Consider the following 21,204-nt stretch of genomic DNA (forward strand, 5'->3'; position numbering starts at 1 on the left):
CACACCAGGGGCTCTGCAAATGCAACATGACGTCCAATCTCAATCCATACAATTCTGCGTTGAAAATGTAAAACGGTGCTCCTTCCCTTCCGAGCTCTGCCGTGCACCCAAACAGTGGTTTACTCCCACATATGGGGTATCAGCGTACTCAAGACAAATTGGACAATAACTTTTCCGGTCCAATTTCTCCTGTTACCCATGGGAAAATACAAAACTGGGGGCTAAAAAATCTTTTTTGTGGAAAAAAATGGATTTTTTATTTTCGAGGCTCTGCGTTATAAACTTTTGTGAAACACTTGGGGGTTCAAAGTGCTCACCACACATCTAGATACATTCCTTGGGGGGTCTAGTTTCCAAATTGGGGTCACTTGTGGGGGGTTTCTACTACTTAGGTACATCAGAGATTCTGCAAACGCAGCGTGACACCCGCAAACCATTCCATCAAAGTCTGCATTCCAAAACTCCTCTTCTTCCCTTCTGAGCTCTGCTATGTGCCCAAACAGTAGTTTTCTCCCGCATATGGGGTATCAGCGTACTCAGGACAAATTGTACAAAAACTTTTGGGGTTCAATTTCTCCAGATACCCTTGAGAAAATACAAAATTGGGGGCTAAAATATCATTTTTGAGGAAAAAAAAGATTTTTTTATTTTCACAGCTCTACATTATAAACTTCTGTGAAGCACTTGGGGATTCAAAGTGCTCACCACACATCTAGATAAGTTCCTTAGGGGGTCTACTTTCCAAAATGGGGTCACTTTTAGGGGGTTTCCACTGTTTAGGCACATCAGGGGCTCTCCAAACGAGACATGGCGTCCTATCTCAATTCCAGCTAATTTTGTTACCTTTGGTAAAATAAAACAAATTGGATCAGAAGTAAATTTTTTGTGAAAAAAAGTTAAATGTTCATTTTTTTTTAAACATTCCAAAAATTCCTGTGAAACACCTGAAGGGATAATAAACTTCTTGAATGTGATTTTGAGCACCTTGACGGGTGCATTTTTTAGAATGGTGTCACACTTGGGTATTTTCTATTATATAGACCACTCAAAGTGACTTCAAATGTGATGTGGTCCCTAAAAAAAATGGTGTTGTAAGAATGAGAAATTGCTGGTCAACTTTTAACCCTTATAACTCCCTAACAAAAAATTTTGGTTCCAAAATTGTGCTGATGTAAAGTAGACATGTGGGAAATGTTACTTATTAAGTATTTTGTGTGACATATCTCTGTGATTTAAGGGCATGAAAATTCAAAGTTGGAAAATTGCGAAATTTTCAAAATTTTTACCAAATTTCCATTTTTTCACAAATAAACACAAGCAATATCGAGGACATTTTACCACTATCATGAAGTACAGTATATTACAAGAAAACAATGTCAGAATCACCAGGATCCATGCAAGCGAAAAATTGCAAAATTTTCAAAATGTTTGCCAAATTTCTGTTTTTTTCACAAATAAACTCAAGTAATGTCAAGGAAATTTTACCATTAACATGAAGTACAATACGTCTCGAGAAAATAATGTCAGAATCACCGGTATCCGTTGAAGCGTTCCAGAGTTACAACCTCATAAAGGGACAGTGGTCAGAATTGTAAAAATTGGCCGGGTCATTAACATGCAAACCACCCTTTGGGGTAAAGGGGTTAATATGGCTTCCTGTTATGGCTTTATATGGTCATAGGACTTCCTTGGTAAAGCTGTAGGGTCACAAGCTGGTTTATTCTAGTTTTTTCCAGTTTTTATTGCGCTTTTTTAAATGATCTGATTGGTCTGTTCATAAAAGACCGGGTAAATGTTATCTATAAATCCCCCGCATTTCACTACTTTTCCACATTCACCTTTTGAAGAAAGAAGATGGACAGCCTGTTGTAGCAAATTGTTCAGAGGGCCGGTGAAGAGGACAGAGCTGCCTAGCTTTAAAACCTTCCCTGGCAGCGATCAAAGCCTCAGCTCCGGTTCGTGACCCATTATCTCCTAGCTGGCCTGCAAGCACATCTTCACAAGCAGACAGAAGAAGCAGGGTAGCCGGTAGGAAGCAGTACCCGAGGACGCCTTCCTCACTGTCCGATGAGATACAGAAGTCACGCAATGTGCCCATGAAGTCGTCAGTTCCTCAGCCCCGGAAGTCTCGCAACCCAGCGCAAGACTTTCAGCGATGTCATCATCCAGCATCACCGTCATCTGCAGGTCCCGCCACTTGAAAAATATAAATATTTTTTAAATTTTATTATTCTTCCCTAAGTAAGGGGGTGATAAAAGGGGTTTTTATGTACTTTTTTATTTTGATACTGTGATAGGGTTTATCACAGTGATCAAAATGAACCAACAGGAAAAATTTCCTATTGTTGCCGGGTGCCGGCTGGCAGATCTCGGTGGGCGCACTGCACATTCGCCCCCATTTTCTTCCAGAAGAAGATGCCGGCAGCCCGTGGGACAAGGACTCCAGAGATACAGGGGGGGTGATAAGAGAACCGTGGGACCCTATATCTACAATCACATCAGAGGAGAGAGAAATTAAATGGAAAATCAGCCTTTTTTGCGGTCGCCGTTATACCGTTAATAACGGCGATCACAACACCGGGGTCTGTAAAAACCCACCCGAATCATGTTCTCTGGGGTCTCCGTAGCCAAGACCCCTGAGACATTCTGACTCTGTAGGGCAGTATAACCTTAAACCTCAGCGCTATTAAAAAGTGACACTATGGTTTAACTGCTGCCATTAAAAGGAATATCAGTGGTCGTTAAGGGATTAACAAAGCTTTAATGCTATGGTCATGTGCAGATTGTATACAATAGAAATGCATATGGAGCGCCCTACAAGGCCAGCGGGGTACTCCGTACCGGGTCCGGTCACTTTTAAAGGGATGTCACGGTGGCTGCGACCCGGTCCGTTGCCCTGGGAGCTCAATTAAAGGGGAAAAGTCTTTTAAGGGGAATTGTGGTAAAGTCTGTTGTGACGCCACCTGTGGTGATCGGTCAATAGGGGGACCGACGCTGCTTTAAAAGCGGTCCTCTGGGGGATGTTGTTGCAGCAATGATGGTGATGCTTCCCACAAGTGAAGCGAGGTCCCCAGGGCTCCCAAGGTGTGTTGGCCAGATGGTATAAGCCGATGAATAAGGAGAGGACACAAGTTGTAAGGTCTTTATCTGGTTTACTGTAGATGTAACAGGCCTCAGTCCAGGGTACCAGGTACAAGTGTAGTTAGGGTCCAGCAGGCTTGGAAGCAATTGGGGAATCCCTTTCCCAGGTGAGGTCTGTAAGCCTTTCTAACTAGCGCTGTCCTTTGAGGTCCCAGCTGCTTGAAGCTGTTTAGCAAAGTCCTCTTTTCCCCCTGTCCTAAGACAGGTACCTGCATGACGGGCAGCTTGAGCCATTTTACAGGGACTCTATCATGCCCCGGGCTCTTCAGGTGCTGCTGCGTCTCAGGTGTGGTGTGGGCCAATTCACATAAAGCTCTTAGTCCTCCAGTTCTGCCAAGTGTCCTACAGTTCCACTAAGGCTGCGAGCTCCTGGTAGCTGGCTGCTGCGCTCTGGCTCTGAGAGTGTCCTGCCGCTGTTCCCCTACTGAGCCCTGTTTCACTCCCGTGCTCCTTTCCTCTGTGCTCCACTGCACTTCACCCTTCAGGTTCTCCATCCTTTCCTGGATCTGCAGCACTTCACTGCCTGCATGGCTCCGGCTGTCTGCACCATGTCTCTCCTAGACATCTGCTCTCCTTGGTCTCCCAGGACCAACTCTCTAACTCCTCCTCCAGGCCAGAGCACATAAAGTTGGGGGACGCTCCCCTGAATCCAGGTTCAGAGCTCCCCTTCTGGTCTGGATTCGGAATGTGGTGCATGTGTGTGCTTACCTGTAAAGAGAACCCCATTGCCTCCAAGCATGATATCGAACTCCCGAAAGGAAGACAACATCACTGTAACAACCGGTCCCCTGGGGTGTTACATGTATGCTGCTTTTTACCTGCAGATTTTCCACACCTAATGCAATTCTATGGGGAGCGTACCCACAAGAGTAATTTACATGTTTGAGTCCCTGCAGCTGCATGATTTGCGGCTGCTAGACAGCCTGAATACATGTGGGGATTCCCTAACAAACAGGCAATCCCTGCATGAGTTCAGGTTGTCTAGCAGTCACAAATCATGCAGCTGCGAGGACCCAAAAATAATCTACGAGCATGCCCAAAATACTAGGAGCACACCCGAGCATGCTCGGAAAACCCAAGTAATGAGAACACTCGCTCATCACTAGAATTTACCCTTAGATGTCAAAGTAACTACTGACCATTTAAAGTGATTAAATAGCCTGCGTCTGAGTTTTCTTGAATTATGGCTTTTGCAGCAGAATGCCATTTGTAATATACTGATGACATGCAATGTAGTTGACGCGACATATGTGTCATCTGAATTTTTTCTTCAAATCTTCATTCTTAGAACCTTTTATTTAAAAAAAAAACTTGTAAGCTATTATTAGCTATTATCAGTTTATTTTTCTGTGCAAATCATGGAGTAGTCATTCATCCAGGACTTTCTATGCTGATTTAATTTTAAGTATTTTCTGTAGACGAGATTTTATAAATGATGAGCTTGTGCTAAGAAAACAATATCTTTCATACATACAAATGTTATTTAACAGTAGTTTTTGTTTTCCAGTTTGTACATTGTTATGTCTCAAGAATGACTTAGTTGTTCAATTTACTATGCATGGTTTCAATTAATCTGGGATCCCATGTTAAGTTTTGAGTCATTGTTATCTACAGCCATTGAAATTGTGTCATAGGTAATTTTGTATTTCTGTTTCTCCTGCAGTTTTCATCAAATATATAGTTTGAAATTACCTGAATTTTAAAAAGAAGTACAAAAAAGAATAACTTTAGTACAAAAATTTAAAATTGACTATGGGTGTGTGCAATTAGCTTTAGTTTAACAAATGTGTTAAAAGAACGTAATCATGTGGAACTTACATATAACTAATCTATGGTTATTACTAGAAAATTTGTGCCAGCAAAATGGCAGCTAGGACATCACTATGGAGCAGTGTGGTAACGTTGTAATGTCACAGCATCCAGCCTAGCGTGAACAGGAATAGAGCTTTAGCTCACGGTGGTATTAAGCAGAGGTGCTAAGCACGGTAACCAACCATTCAGAAATTTTAGGACAGTCCTTAAGAAATAGGGCACTTTTTTGCCGTTTGTAAAAAAAATAATATTAAGTCGTCCATTAATTTTTTTAATTTTTTGAAGCTGAAGAAAATTGTACAAAATATTTTTGCTGTAATTATCAGTTTATAGTAAATGCAGCTGATGTCTTGATATCAGAATTATGGGCTGTAGTTATATATCACTTGTAATCATAAAGATTTATTATGGTTTTCCAATGTGTCCATAAAAAATATTGTCTGTCAGTATTTTTGTTATTAACTGTCCATAAAAAATTAAATTAGCAACCCTGGTGCTGGTCATATGCATGACAGTTCCAGTGGAGATGGCAGGAGACATGAGTGGTAAGTGGAGTATTAGTAGTTTTTTTTCTACATCTTAGAGGTTACGAAACATAATAATCGAAATTCAATTTGTGGTTAATAAATTTACTACAAATTGAATTTCCCTGTTACGTCCTTGCGATTTGAGGCCAGCTCTGCTCATCTGGAGCACCCGCTAGGACCGTGGGGTAATCGGTACTGGGCTGGTTCTATTCTTAAAGGGGTGATCATGGTGGCAGTGACCCGGTCCGTGACCCTGCGTGTCCAGTAAAAGGGGTTAATGAAAATGGGAATAAAGTCTAATGTAGTAATGTTCGTGACTCCACCTGTGGTACTTGGCCATGGGTAGCCGATGCTGCTTATAGGGGTCCTCTAGGTCTGATGATATTGCAGCTTAGATGGTTTTAGGAGTCAAGTTCCCGCCACTGCACAGGGGGAATCTCAAGCCATGTCTGCTGCAGTCTCCCATTCTGCATCAGCCGCAGTGGAGCCTGCTCAGCGGAGATGTTGGTCCCAGCGTCTCACTGAATCTGGTACTGTGCAAAGGGTTACTGCTGCCTCTCCAGGCTCTGCTATTGTACCCTGCACTGGTCTGCGGTGAGCAGGCTTTTCTGGGACTAAGTCCTGCTTTGCACACACTGAGCATACCCTGGGTAAGATCTCTCAATGGAGATCAAGGGTCACATGCTCAGGTACTGCAGAAACTTCCATTGGTCCTCCAGGAAGGTCATGTACCTGATCAAGTTCTGTGGAAGTCTTCCATTGGTCCTTCTTGGAAGGTCCTGAAGTTGCTGCAGCTATAAAAGGTTTTCATGATTGTACGGCCATGCGCTAGTGTCAATTTATGTATGAGCTCAGCGCCAGTGTGGTCATGTGTGTGTGTATTCAGGGACCCGGATGAAATAAGCCCCTAGAATGCTGGCACCTCCGGCGAGGAGTTTCATGGGTGTGTATTCAGGGACCCAGCTGAAATAAGCCCCTAGAATGCTGGCACCTCCAGTGAGGAGTTTCATGTGAGAGGATTCAGGGCTGGCATATAGCCATCAGAATTCTAGCTCCACCGGAGAGGAGCTGCGTGTTTGCATTTGACTGCATGACCACCATCTGCTCTACTATGTAGCTGTGTTCCCCTGTGAAGCTAACAGGGTACAGCATTCTCTTTACTAACGGACTCTGTGAAGTAACCGAGTTCGTTTATACTACTATATTGTACCGCCATGTCTAGCAGCAGGTTCTTTCCTGCATGGTGGATCCCAGGTTGCGAACGCACCAACTACTTCTAATAAATATATATTCGGTGCGTTCCGCCAACCCTAACAGTACACTAGCACCAGGATCTGGCTAAATAATGGCGGATGAACAGCGATTGCAGGGGTACATCCAGCTGCTGGAGGGCCGGTTGGCTTCTCTCAAGCGTGCAAACTCGGCGGTGGATGTTACCGCAATAGCTGTTCAGGCTGCTAGCATGGCTGCAGCAGCTTTACCCACTGTCACCTCTGTTCCGACCTTATCTCACCTCCTGTTGCCTGAATAATTTTCTGGGGACAGTAAGTCCAGTAGGGGTTTCGTGAGCCAGTGTGGTATACATCTCGAGCTCCTGGCTGCACGTTTTCCTACAGAGCGGGCAAAGGTGGGATTCATAATTTCTCTCCTGTCGGACAGAGTGGGCTACGCCGCTGTGGGAGCGCAACGATCATGTGGTGCGGAGTGTTTCTCAGTTTCTGGGCACTCTGAAACAGGTCTTTGTAGGACCTCAAGTCACCCATGATACGGCGCTCCAACTGCTGGCATTGACTCAGGGTTCGACCATGGTCAGTCACTTTGCCGTTCACTTCCTGACATTAGAGTCTGAGTTGGAGTGGCCAGATAAAGCCCTCATCCCTGTATTTTGGACGGGGCTGGCTGACCATGTGAAGGACACTTTGGCCACTAGGGAGATTCCCGCCACACTGGAGGAGCTCATAGCTGTATCAATTTGCATAGACCTTCGTTATCACGAGAGAAGGTTGGAGCGAGCCCAGTGTAGGCAGAAGTTTCGGCTGGCTCCCACCTTTGCCAGACTTATGGAATCTCCGGTCCAGGTGCCCGAGTCACATGAGGCCATAGAGGTGTCACGAGCGGGGTCCAAGCTCCGGTCCGCTCGTGCACTTAAGGTCTGTCATGTTTGCCGACAGTCAGGACATCTTGCCTCCAAGTGTCCTCAGCGGTCAGGGAAAAGTCAGCGTCTAGTGGTAGTTGGAGGAGGTACACTAGACATGGCGATGTTTGCCTCTAAGTTGTACTTCAAGGGGACAATTACCATAGGCCCATCCACTCTTTTGAACAACAAACGAAGAAAAACCGAAACAAAGTCCAAAATATGAAGTACAAATTTTATTAAAATATATATAATATGATATGACAGTGGGAAAAATACCATAAAAGGAACATCACCAGGGACAAATAGTCAAATTAAATAAATATAACACCTAATGTGATAGTATATATAAATCTATACCCATGGGCAAAAATAGCATGTAGCAGCCAGGTAAATAAATAAATAATCATTAAAAGTGCATATACAACCAGTACAAAATATGCTGCGTGAGCCAAATGGGGTAGAAGTCCCTGGGATGTGCCGAGCCCCGACGTGCGTTTCGGCATCTGCCTTCGTCAGGGCGTCAGGCAGACGCCGAAACGCCCGTCGGGGCTCGGCACATCCCAGGGACTTCTACCCCATTTGGCTCACGCAGCAGGTAATATTAGGTGGCTTCCTTTTCCTCGTATATTTTGTTTTCGCCTCTTGTTGGATAATTTATCTTTAGGGTCACTATGACCATATCACTATGATTACTACATAATTTATATCGCTTAGATCCAGCACTATTATTTGGCACTAATATCTGCAAACTCAGGTCTTCTTTTGAGTCACACACATATATATATATATATATATATATATATATATATATATATATATATATATATATATATATATATATATATATTTTGTACTGGTTGTATATGCACTTTTAATGATTATTTATTTATTTACCTGGCTGCTACATGTTATTTTTGCCCATGGGTATAGATTTATATATACAATCACATTAGGTGTTATATTTATATTTGACTATTTGTCCCTGGTGATGTTCCTTTTATGGTATTTTTCCCACTGTCATATCATATTATATACATTTTAATAAAATTTGTACTTCATATTTTGGACTTTGTTTCGGTTTTTCTTCGTTTGTTGTTCTATATGGTTCCGAATGTCCATTCTATTTTTCCATTGGTGCACATTAGTGGTTATAGATTTAGATATATATAAAAAAAAAATTTATTTTAATTACAATTATTGAATGCACCATGCCTTGAGATATATCTAACCATCCACTCTTTTGGTAGAGCTATGAGTGAACTCTGGGGCGGAGTTTAATTTTATGTCATCCGCTTTTGCCCAGCGACACGCGATACCCCTGTTGATGCTCGCCAAACCAGTAACCGTTCGAGTGGTAAATGGGTCGACACTACCCTTACAGATTACACACCAAACCATTCCTTTCACTCTTTCTGTGTCTCCATCACATCAGGAGATTATCTCTCTATTAGTCCTTCCTGAGGAAATTGATGATGTCCTGTTGGGGATACCATGGCTACGCTATCATTCTCCTCATATAGAGTGGTCCTCAGGGAGAATTCTGGGATGGAGTAAATCCTGTGAGGGTAGATGTCAGAGGGAGTGAGTTCAGGTTGCTACAACAGAGTGTCACGGGAAGCCTAGGTAGGCAAGAGCTAATAACCTGGGCCCCTGCGATTTCTCTCAACTCTGGGAAACCCTGACTGACCCTCTCCCAGAGTTTACACTGATGGTGTGCATGTCTGGGCCTCCATCCTCACCCTGTCTCCTGTTTCAACCCCTGGCTGAAACCACCACCCACCACCCAGTGAAGAGACCACTCACCAATACCCACAGTTAGCACAGAAAAGGATAACGGAAAATATACACCACGCCGCAGTCACACAGGAATACACTATAAGTGCACAGGGCAAAACAAATACAAATATAGGAAGGAGGAAAATATGACAAAGGGAAATACACCACCAGATACGATACTCCTTCTCCTAGACCACCACTCCAGACCGAGATAACCAAGCACAAGACAGAAGCTATAATCGGTGACGCCCAATGTTCAGAAGAACTATTTAAAGGCAGTGGGCGTGACCCAGCTTCCAATCCGAGCACCAGCTAAATTAACCCCGGACCAGCTAGATAAAATCTAGCTGACGCCACTGAGCGCGTAGTGGACAAAAGCGGAATTACCGCTGTCTGTCAAACGCCCTAGTATGAACAGCGTCCGACATGACAGTACCCCGCCTTCTACGAGGGACCCCAGGGCCCTCACGACTTATAGGACCCGGCTTGTCCGGATGGCGGCGGTGAAACATACTGACCAGCCGATCCGCATGAATGTCCGAGGCTGGTACCCAAGACCTCTCCTCTGGCCCATAACCACGCCAGTGTACCAAGTACTGTAAAGTGCGGCGCACTACACGAGAGTCAACCACCTTGGAGACTTCAAATTCCAAATTACCATCCACCAAGACTGGAGAAGGCATCGGTGTCGCGTCCCCAAGACCCACCATCTTTTTTTAGCAACAATCTGTGGAACACGTTGTGTATCTTATACATCGTAGGAAGCTCCAATCGGTAAAGTACTGGGTTAATGACGGCGGTGACCCTAAATGGACCAATAAACCTAGGACCCAATTTAAGGGATGGTATTTTGAGTCTTATGTTTTTTGTGGATAACCACACCCAGTCATCCACACTCAGGTCCGGACCTGGCACACGCCTACTCTCAGCCACACGTTTGTACCTAATACCCACGCACAACAACTCAAAGTACAAAATTGAGGATGTAGCCCGTAAACACAAAAAAAGGAGACTCCCCAGAAGACTCCTGGAGGTGATTATTGATGGCAAACTCAGCCAAAGAAAGGAACGTCGACCACTCCTCCTGGTTATCAGAAACAAAGCAGCGTAAGTACTGCTCCACATTTTGGTTCATACGCTCGGTCTGACCATTTGACTGAGGATGAAACGCCGAAGAATGAGACAACTTGATCCCCAGCCGTGAGCAAAACGCTTTCCAAAATTTTGCCACAAACTGAGTACCTCTATCGGAAATGATGTCAGATGGAACCCCATGAAGTCTGACCACCTCCTGCACAAATACCTGAGCCAGAGTCTTAGCATTAGGCAACGAAGGCAAAGACATAAAGTGCAACATTTTTGAGAACCGATCAACAATCACCAAAATGACCGTGTTCCCAGCTGCGGAGGGCAAGTCAGTGATAAAACCCATGGAGATCTCCGTCCATGGCTTAATAGGTACATCGAGAGGAAGTAGTGTGCCAACAGGACGGGAACGAGGCGTCTTAGCCCTAGCACACGTGGTGCAAGCTGACACGTATGAGACCACGTCCTGTCGGATTTTGGGCCACCAAAACCGACGTGACACTAACTCCAAAGTACCCCTGACTCCTGGGTGGCCAGCCAGGACAGCATCATGATGCTCCGCCAAAACCTTTAAGCGGAGATGAAGCGGTTCAAACGATTTGTTGATGGGAAGCTCAGATGGTACCTCCTCCTGGGCCTCGGCAATCTCAGCCTCAACCTCGGTTGTGAGAGCCGAAACCACAACACCCTTTTGGAGGATGGGTACCGGATCTTCCCGAGGTTCTCCCCCCGGAAAACACCTGGACAGAGCATCCGCCTTAGTGTTTTTAGACCCAGGTCTGTAAGTAACAACAAAGTTGAACCGCGTGAAAAACAATGCCCAGCGAGCCTGCCTGGGAGACAGACGCTTGGCAGACTCCAAATAAAGCAAATTCTTATGGTCGGTAATAACAGTAACCTGATGAACCGACCCCTCCAAGAAGTGTTGCCATTCCTCAAAGGCCAACTTGATTGCCAACAACTCCCTGTTGCCGATATCGTAGTTACGTTCGGCAGACGACAATTTCTTGGAGAAATAGGCGCAAGGACGCAAATCGCTCAAGGATGAGCCTTGTGACAACACCACCCCCACACCAACCTCAGACGCATCGACTTCCACGACAAAAGGTTTCGATACGTCTGGCTGAACAAGAATGGGGGCCGAAACAAAACTGTTCATAAGAAATTCAAATGCGCGCACAGCAGCCTCAGGCCAAACGGAGAAATTGGTACCCTTTTTAGTCATGTCAGTTAGCGGTTTAGCAATGATAGAAAAATCTTTGATAAACTTCCTATAGTAGTTAGAAAACCCAAGGAACCGCTGAAGTGCTTTTAGGTTATCAGGCCGTTCTCAACGCAACACCGCTTGCGCCTTAGTGGCGTCCATTTTAAACCCAGAAGCAGACACAATATAACCCAAGAAAGGCAATTCCTGAACTGAAAATACACATTTCTCAAGTTTTGCATAGAGCTTATTCTCTCTGAGAAGCTGTAACACCTGCCTGACATGATCTAAATGAGTATCACGGTCGCAAGAATATATGAGAATGTCATCTAGGTACACAATAACGAATTTCCCCAAAACATGCGAGAACACATCATTTATGAAATGTTGGAACACTGCAGGTGCATTTGTCAACCCAAATGGCATCACCAAATTTTCAAAATGACCCTCAGGGGTATTAAAAGCCATCTTCCACTCATCACCTTGACGGACTCTTATGAGGTTATACGCCCCCCTGAGGTCAAGCTTGGTAAACCACTTAGCACCTGCCACCTGGTTGAACAAATATGGTATCAGTGGCATAGGGTATGGATCACGAACCGTAATCTGGTTTAACTCCCTGAAATCCAGACACGGGCGTAGTCCGCCATCTTTCTTCTTTACAAAGAAGAACCCCGCTGACACAGGCGAGGATGAAGGCCTGATGTACCCAAAACCACCTGTGCAGGAAGATTCCTGAGCACCTTACATGTAACCTGCTCGAAATGTAGAACCCCAATGTGGAGTTTCACCTCAGCCACAAACTCAGTAATCTCCCCCTGTGGGAGAGGAGCTGCATTGATGGTGATCACAAGGATAGGATGAGGCAGTTTTTCGATCCTAATACCTGCTGTGCGCGCAAACTCCTCATCAATGAGATTTGTGGCAGAACCACTATCCACAAAAACAGTGATTGGCAGCTCTCTGCCAGCGATAATAACTTTGGCAGGGAGCATGCATTGAAAAGCCACCATGGAGGATATGCATAAGCTCAGATTGGCCTCCTCCACACCCTCTGAGCTTAGAAGTTTTCCACCGTTGCGTTTTTCTTAGACAGCAGAGGACAAATGTTAACAAAATGACCAGTTTTACCACAGTAAAAACAGGCTCCCTGCTTCTTGAGCACAGGGGCTCGATGCTTAACATGTGACACCACTGTGTTTTGCATAGGCTCCGTGGGCTCACCTGCAGCAACCTCACGTGAACCTAAATCGTCTCCCATAGGCGGCGTCTCATGCTCCCCCTGACGCAGAATCAGAAGGCAAAGAAAACGCCATGCTTGAGGATCCTCGTTTAGTAATGACAACACCAGGCCCACACGCTGAGCCTCATTACCTGAGGAGATCGGACGCATACGAAAATATAGTTTGCAAGCTTCACAAAAAATAACAAATTTACTGCGTTCCCCAGCAAACCTTTCAGGCAAAGGAAACTTAGGCTCAGCAACTCTACCTGCCAATCCAGCTTGCACATTAGATACTGCTAGTCCCTGTTGCTGCACTGCCCCCCTCAACTCAGTGACCTGTAGGGACAGCGCCTCCAACTGGCGGGTTAAGGAAGTCATGGGATCCATGGAATTCAAATAATGTTGGCCGATTATAATGTCACGGGAAGCCTAGGTAGGCAAGAGCTAATAACCCGGGCCCCTGCGATTTCCCTCAACTCTGGGAAACCCTGACTGACCCTCTTCCAGAGTTTACACTGATGGTGTGCATGTCTGGGCCTCCATCCTCACCCTGTCTCCTGTTTCAACCCCTGGCTGAAACTACCACCCACCACCCAGTGAAGAGACCACTCACCAATACCCACAGTTAGCACAGACAAGGATAACGGAAAATATACACCATGCCGCAGTCACACAGGAATACACTATAAGTGCACAGGGCAAAACAAATACAAATATAGGAAGGAGGAAAATATGACAAAGGGAAATACACCACCAGATACGATACTCCTTCTCCTAGACCACCACTCCAGACCGAGATAACCAAGCACAAGACAGAAGCTATAATCGGCGACGCCCAATGTTCAGAAGAACTATTTAAAGGCAGTGGGCGTGACCCAGCTTCCAATCCGAGCACCAGCTAAATTAACCCCGGACCAGCTAGATAAAATCTAGCCGACGCCACTGAGCGCATAGTGGACAAAAGCAGAATTACCGCTGTCTGTCGAACGTATTCACACGTAATTGCTCTATATATCACAAAGACAAATCCCTCCCAAACGAAGGGTATATGTACCACCCAACAAGACTTCCACATGTAGTGGGATCAATGTAATAAAGCAATCTCCACTATGGTACTAATATGAAATAAATTTTATTAAATAGAATATTAAAAAACATGTAGAATAAAATTAGTACATGTAAGAAAGGAACACAATCCAATAAAAGGGACTATACTGCCATAGGGAATTGCAAGATAACTCAGGCTAGATCCAGTATATATTAAATATAAGGTGCCAATGTCATGGTGTGAGAGTCCAAAAAATAGAAGGTAATCTCTATAAAGAGACAAAGCTCAATGATATAGTATCCTAAGGCAGACCCCACAAAAATATATGGCATATGTTAGAAGTAGTGAAAGAGTATTACCTTACTGTTCGCCTGCTGCAATTACCCCGGCGTCCCTCTGCCCCGACGCGGGTTTCGCGTTAGCTTCTTCTGGAGGCGTGTCAGGGCAGGGGGTTAGCCGGTTTATATATGTAAGACCCTACCGTTCATTGGGCAATTTCCAATTGTGGATTTGTGTCAGCCGCGTGGATGTGGGGCAATATTGTGCTGCGCGTGCGTATGGAGCTCCGTCCTCAACCTAAAATGTATGTCTCCCCTGTATTTCCTGTACGGCGCCACGTGGGGAGTCTCCGCCTACCGTACGGACTCCGGAAATCAATGGCAAGACATGCCGTGCAGGCAAAGTGTGAACCGCCCACTGTACGTAAGCCGGAAATACCAGACGGAGACCTCCCATGGACGCATCGTACGAATCCTATACACTCCAGTGTCAAAACGGCGCATGAGCAGATCAATAGATACCAGCATGTAATGAGGAGTCGGATCATGGTCATGGGGTCAGGAGCGCAGGGTCGTCCATTAGTACGACCCTACTGCCCCGTCTCCCTGTGACCACTAACCGCCCTCCCCTCCGGCCTGCAATCTAATCATGCGCACACATTGGAGTGTGGGTGGGATGAGGATGGAATATATTATTATTAGATGCATAATGTATGATGTGTGGTATATAATGATTTGTGTAATTATAAAGATAGGTTATCCCCATATTGTGTTCTAAATAATAGTGATAACAAGTGAACTCAGCCCACTAAGGGTAAATATATAGTGAAAACATGAAGTTTAGAATGATTAGTCTGTGAAACCATAAATAGATAAAATTGGACCCTATTAGGTCAAATATGGGTGCTTAAATGCCAAAAATAAAGTGTATAAAGTGCATAAACTTAGTTGTGACAACCTCAGGTGCAATTCCCATCATTGTCAATATTCAGACAACCGAAACTTAATTATAAACATATATAAAAACACGTGAATATTAAAATATACAGGTGCTGCTATAGAGATAAATATCTAATCGGATGAATACTAAAATACACAATGCAAAAATATACAGCCAAAACTATGGTATGATGTAGTATTAGTTTATGCGGAGCCTAGCTCCATCAATACAGACTGCAGAACTAAATGTCTTCCACCATGTTCTGCTGTATAGTAGAAATTTCTCCACTGTTCTTTTTCTTTACAGAGGCACAATTCACCCCCTTCCAACGACGGCCGGAGTGGTATGTCTCTTTCAAAACATCAAGATGATACAGGTACTCAACTGTAGTAAAGCATTTAAAAATACCATAATTAACCCCTTAACGACCGCCGATACGCCTTTTAACGGCGGCCGCTAAGGGTACTTAAACCACAGCGCCGTTAATTAACGGCGCTGTGGAAAAAGTGAATAGCGCCCCCCAGAGTCGGATTTTCTCTGGGGTCTCGGTTGCCGAGGGTAGCCGAGACCCCAGAGAACATGATTCGGGGGGTTTTTACCGACCCCCGAGTTGCGATCGCCGGTAATTAACCGTTTACCGGCGGTCGCAACAAAAAAAAAAAAACGCGATTTGCCGTTTAATTTCTCTGTCCTCCGATGTGATCGCACATCGGAGGACAGAGAAATGTGGTCCCCGATGGCCCCCAATAGCCCCCCAATACTTACCTACCTCCCCCGGTGCTCCTGGTGTCTCCCCATGGGCGCCGCCATCTTTTTTCCGGGAAAAAATGGCGGGCGCACGCGCAGTGCGCCCGCCGCCCGGCACCCGGATGTTCTTTGGGGTCTCGGCTGCCGGGGGTAGCCGAGACCCCAAAGAACATGATCGGGGTCGATTTGCACCGACCCCTGCTTTGCGATCGCCGGTAATTAACAGTTTACCGGCGACCGCAAAAAAAAAAAAAAAAGCGATCAGTTATTTCTCTGTCCTCTGATGTGATCGCACATCAGAGGACAGAGAAATAGGGGGATTCGGGGACCCTATCATACTCACCCGGGGTCCCTGGGTCCTCTTCTGTCTTCTCCTGCCAGCCGGCTTTTTCATCATGGCGGGCGCATGCGCAGTGCGCCCGCCATCTGCTGCCATCTACCGGCCGGCAGGAGAAGACAAGTTGGGGCTAAAATTAGGGTTAGGGTTAGAGTTAGGGTTAGGGTTGGGGCTAAATTTAGGGTTAGGGCTAGGGTTAGGGTTAGGCTACTTTCACACTAGCGTTTTTTGGCTTCCGTCGCAATGCGTCGTTGGAGAAAAAACGCATCCTGCAAAAGTGCTTGCAGGATGCGTTTTTTCTCCATTGGCTTGCATTAGCGACGCATTGCGACGGATTGCCACATGTCGCATCCGTCGTGCGACGGATGCGTCGTGCTTCGGCGGACCGTCGACACAAAAAAAACTACATGTAACTTTTTTGTGCGACGTGTCCCACATATTTCAGTGCCACGTATCAAAGTGCCACGTGCCACGTATCAAAGTGCCACGTGCCACGTATCAAAGTGCCACGTATCAAAGTGCCACGTGCCACATATTTCAGTGCCACGTGCCACGTATCAAAGTGCCACGTGCCACGTATCAAAGTGCCACGTGCCACATCTTTCAGTGCCACGTGCCACGTATTTAAGAGACACGTGCCACGTATCAAAGTGCCACGTGCAACATATTTCAGTGCCACGTGCCACGTATTTAAGTGACACGTGCCACGTATCAAAGTGCCACGTGCCACATATTTCAGTGCCACGTATCAAAGTGCCACGTGCCACGTATCAAAGTGCCACGTGCCACGTATCAAAGTGCCACGTGCCACGTATCAAAGTGCCACGTGCCACATATTTCAGTGCCACGTGCCACGTATCAAAGTGCCACGTGCCACGTATCAAAGTGCCACGTGCCACATCTTTCAGTGCCACGTGCCACGTATTTGTGACACGTGCCACGTATCAAAGTGCCACGTATCACGTATTTCAGTGCCACGTATTTAAGTGACACGTATCACGTATAAGTGCCACGTGTCACGTATTTAATTGCCACATATTTAAGTGCCACGTATCAAGATTTTCCATGGAGAACAGACACATCCAGAGATATGTCTGCTCTCCACGGCTGCAGCAACACACTGACAGGAGCCATAGTTCCTGTCGGTGTGTCACTGCGCATGCGCGAGCGAGTTTACCGGCGGTCATTGACCCCGGCACTCTCGCTTAACGGCAGTGCTGCGTGGGAAAGTTCAACGCAGCTGTACTGCTGTTAACCGAGACGCCGGAGTCATTGAACTCCGGAACAGTACGCGATACACTGCTAGGAGCTTCGCTCCTGGCAGTGTATCGCCGGAGAGCAGCCGATCGGCGTGGGACACTCGTTTTATGGATTCTGCGGACAGGGAGTATGAATTTGGTTTATTATTTTTGGATTTTTTCCTGGAGGATCGAGGGCTTCGCCTACAAGTGTGCTGTTGGTGAGTATATACTCTGTGTTATATGTTGTATGTACTGTGTGTCATGTATGTGTATTGTGTGTAGGTGTTTTGTGTAACTTTACAATTGTGCTAAGTCGCCGGACACAGGGACAACTCTCCCATCCTAATACCGGATGGGAGTAGTAGTCCCATACGGCGACTTAGCACAATGGTGGCACTAGCGTCGCATGGGGACACACACACGCACACACACGCACACACACGCACACACACACACACAGAAGGACTCCATGCTGCTTCACTGGGGGGCGGGGGCTTCCCTCTTCCTGTCTGACGTCACGTCCGGTCCTGGGTGTCAACCCCTCCGTACAAAGACGCCGACACCCAGGACAAAGGCGCTGTGTGTGGAAGGTAATATGGGGCCCTAGGGGGATACGCAGACACGCCGCTGCGTAAAGAATTGACATGTCAATTCTTTTTACGCCGGTGTGTTTGCAGACAAAAGCGCCGCGTTTTTTTGCGGTGTGTCTGAACGGCAAAGTGAATTTCTCATTCACTTTGCCGGCAGACGAAAATGACATTGCGCATTTTTGAAAAGCGCCCGCAAAATAGCGCTCAAAAATGCGCTATGTCTGAAAGTAGCCTAAGGCTTCTTTCACACTTGCGTCGGTACGGGGCGGTCGCAATGCGTCGGCCCGATGTACCGACGCACGTTGTGAAAATTGTGCACAACGTGGGCAGCGGATGCAGTTTTTCAACGCATCCGCTGCCCAGTCTATGTCCTGGGGAGGAGGGGGCAGAGTTACGGCCACGCATCCGCGGAAATGGCGGACGCGACGTACAAAAAAAAGGTTACATTGAACTTTTTTTGTGACGACGGGGGCTAAAGTTATGGTTAGGGTTGGGGCTAAAGTTAGGGTTGGGGCTAAAGTTAGGGTTAGAGTTGGGATTAGGGTTAGGGTTTGGATTAGGGTTGGGATTAGTGTTACGTTTGGGATTAGGGTTGGGATTAGGGTTAGGGTTGGGATTAGGGTTAGGGGTGTGTTGGATTTAGGGTTTTGATTAGGGTTATGGTTAGGGTTGAGATTTGGGCTGTTTTGGGGTTAGGGTTGTGATTATCGTTAGGGTTGTGATTAGGATTATGGATCGGGTTGAGATTAGGGTTAGGGCTGTGTTGGGGTTAGGGTTGGAGTTAGAATTGGGGGGTTTCCACTGTTTAGGTACATCAGGGGGTCTCCAAACACGACAGCCAATTTTGCGCTAAAAAAGTCAAATGGTACTCCCTCCCTTCTGAGCTCTGCCGTGCGCCCAAACAGTGGTTTACCCCCACATATGGGGCATCAGCGTACTCGGGATAAATTGGACAACAACTTTTGGGGTCCAATTTCTCCTGTTACCCTTGTGAAAATAAAAACTTGGGGGCTAAAAATCTTTTTTGTTGGAAAAAAATATATTTTTTTATTTTCACTACTCTGCATTATAAATTTCTGTGAAGCACTTGAGCTTTCAAAGTTCTCACCACATATCTAGATAAGTTCCTTGGGGGGTCTATTTTCCAAAATGGGGTCACTTGTTGGGGGTTTCTACTGTTTAGGTACATTAGGGGTCTGCAAAGGCAACATAACGCCCGCAGACAATTCTATCAAAGTCTGCATTCCAAAATGGCACTCCTTCCCTTCCGAGCTCTGCCATGCGCCCAAACAGTGGTTTACCCCCACATATGGGGTACCAGCATACTCAGGACAAATTGGACAACAACTTTTGGGGTCCAATTTCTCTTGTTACCCTTGTGAAAATAAAAACTTGGGGGCTAAAAAATCTTTATTGTTAAAAAATATATATTTTTTATTTTCACGACTCTGCATTATAAACTTCTGTGATGCACTTGGGCATTCAAAGTTCTCACTACACATCTAGATAAGTTCCATGGGGGGTCTAGTTTCCAAAATGGGGTCACTTTTGGGGGGTTTCTGCTGTTTAGGCACATCAGGGGCTCTCCAAACACGACATGGCGTCCGATCTCAATTCCAGTCAATTTTGCATTGAAAAGTCAAATGGCGCTCCTTTGCTTCCGAGCTCAGCCATGCGCCCAAACAGTGGTTTACCCCCACATATGGGGTGTCGGCGTACTCAAGACAAATTGTATAACAGCTTCTGGGGTCCATTTTCTCCTGTTACCCTTGGTAAAATAAAAATTTGGAGGCAAAAAGATCATTTTTGTAGAAAAAATGCGATTTTTTTATTTTCACGGCTCTACGTTATAAACTTCTGTGAAGCACCTGGGGGTTTAAAGTGCTCACCACACATCTAGATAAGTTCCTTAAGGGGTCTAGTTTCCAAAATGGTGTCATATGTGGGGGGTCTCTACTGTTTAGGCACATCAGCAGCTCTCCAAACGTGACATGGCGTCCGATCTCAATTCCAGCCAATTCTACATTGAAAAAGTAAAACGACACTCCTTCTCTTCCAAGCTCTGCGGTGCGCCCAAACAGTGGTTTACCCCCATATATGGGGTATCGACGTACTCAGGAGAAATTGCACAACAACTTTTGTGGTCTAATTTCTCCTGTTACCCTTGTGAAAATAAAAATTTGGGGGCAAAAAGATCATTTTTGTAGAAAAAATGAGATTTTTTATTTTCACGGCTCTACGTTATAAACTTCTGTGAAGCACTTGGGGGTTCAAAGTGCTCACCACACATCTAGATAAGTTCCTTAGGGGGTCTAGTTTCCAAAATGGTATCACTTGTGGGGGGTTTCCACTGTTTAGGCACATCAGGGACTCTCCAAACGCGACATGGCATCCGATCTCAATTCCAGCCAATTCTGCATTGAAAAAGTCAAACGGTGCTCCTTCACTTCCAAGCTCTGCGGTGCGCCCAAACAGTGGTTTACCTCCACATATGGGGTATCGACGTACTCAGGAGAAATTGCACAACAACTTTTGTGGTCTAATTTCTCCTGTTACCCTTGTGAAAATAAGAATTTGTGGGCGAAAAAATCATTTTTGTGAAAACAAATGCGATTTTTTATTTTCACGGCTCTACGTTATAAACTTCTGTGAAGCACTTGGGGGTTCAAAGTGCTCACCACACATCTAGATAAGTTCCTTGGGGGGTCTAGTTTCCAAAATGGTGTCACTTGTGGGGGGTTTCCACTGTTTAGGCACATTAGGGGCTCTCCAAACGCGACATGGCGTCCGATCTCAATTCCAGCCAATTCTGCATTGAAACAGTCAAACGGTGCTCCTTCACTTCCAAGCTCTGCGGTGCGCCCAAACAGTGGTTTACCTCCACATATGGGGTATCGGCGTACTCAGGAAAAATTGCACAACAAAATTTGTGGTTAAATTTCTGTTTTTACACTTGTGAAAATTAAAAAAAAATGGTTCTGAAGTAAAATGTTTGCAAAAAAAAGTAAAATGTTAATTTTTTTCTTCCACATTGTTTTAGTTCCTGTGAAGTACGTAAAGGGTTAATAAACTTCTTGAATGTGGTTTTGAGCAGCTTGAGGGGTGCAGTTTTTAG

Source organism: Ranitomeya variabilis, chromosome 2 (genome assembly GCF_051348905.1).
Source record: "Ranitomeya variabilis isolate aRanVar5 chromosome 2, aRanVar5.hap1, whole genome shotgun sequence".
NCBI lineage: Eukaryota > Metazoa > Chordata > Amphibia > Anura > Dendrobatidae > Ranitomeya > Ranitomeya variabilis.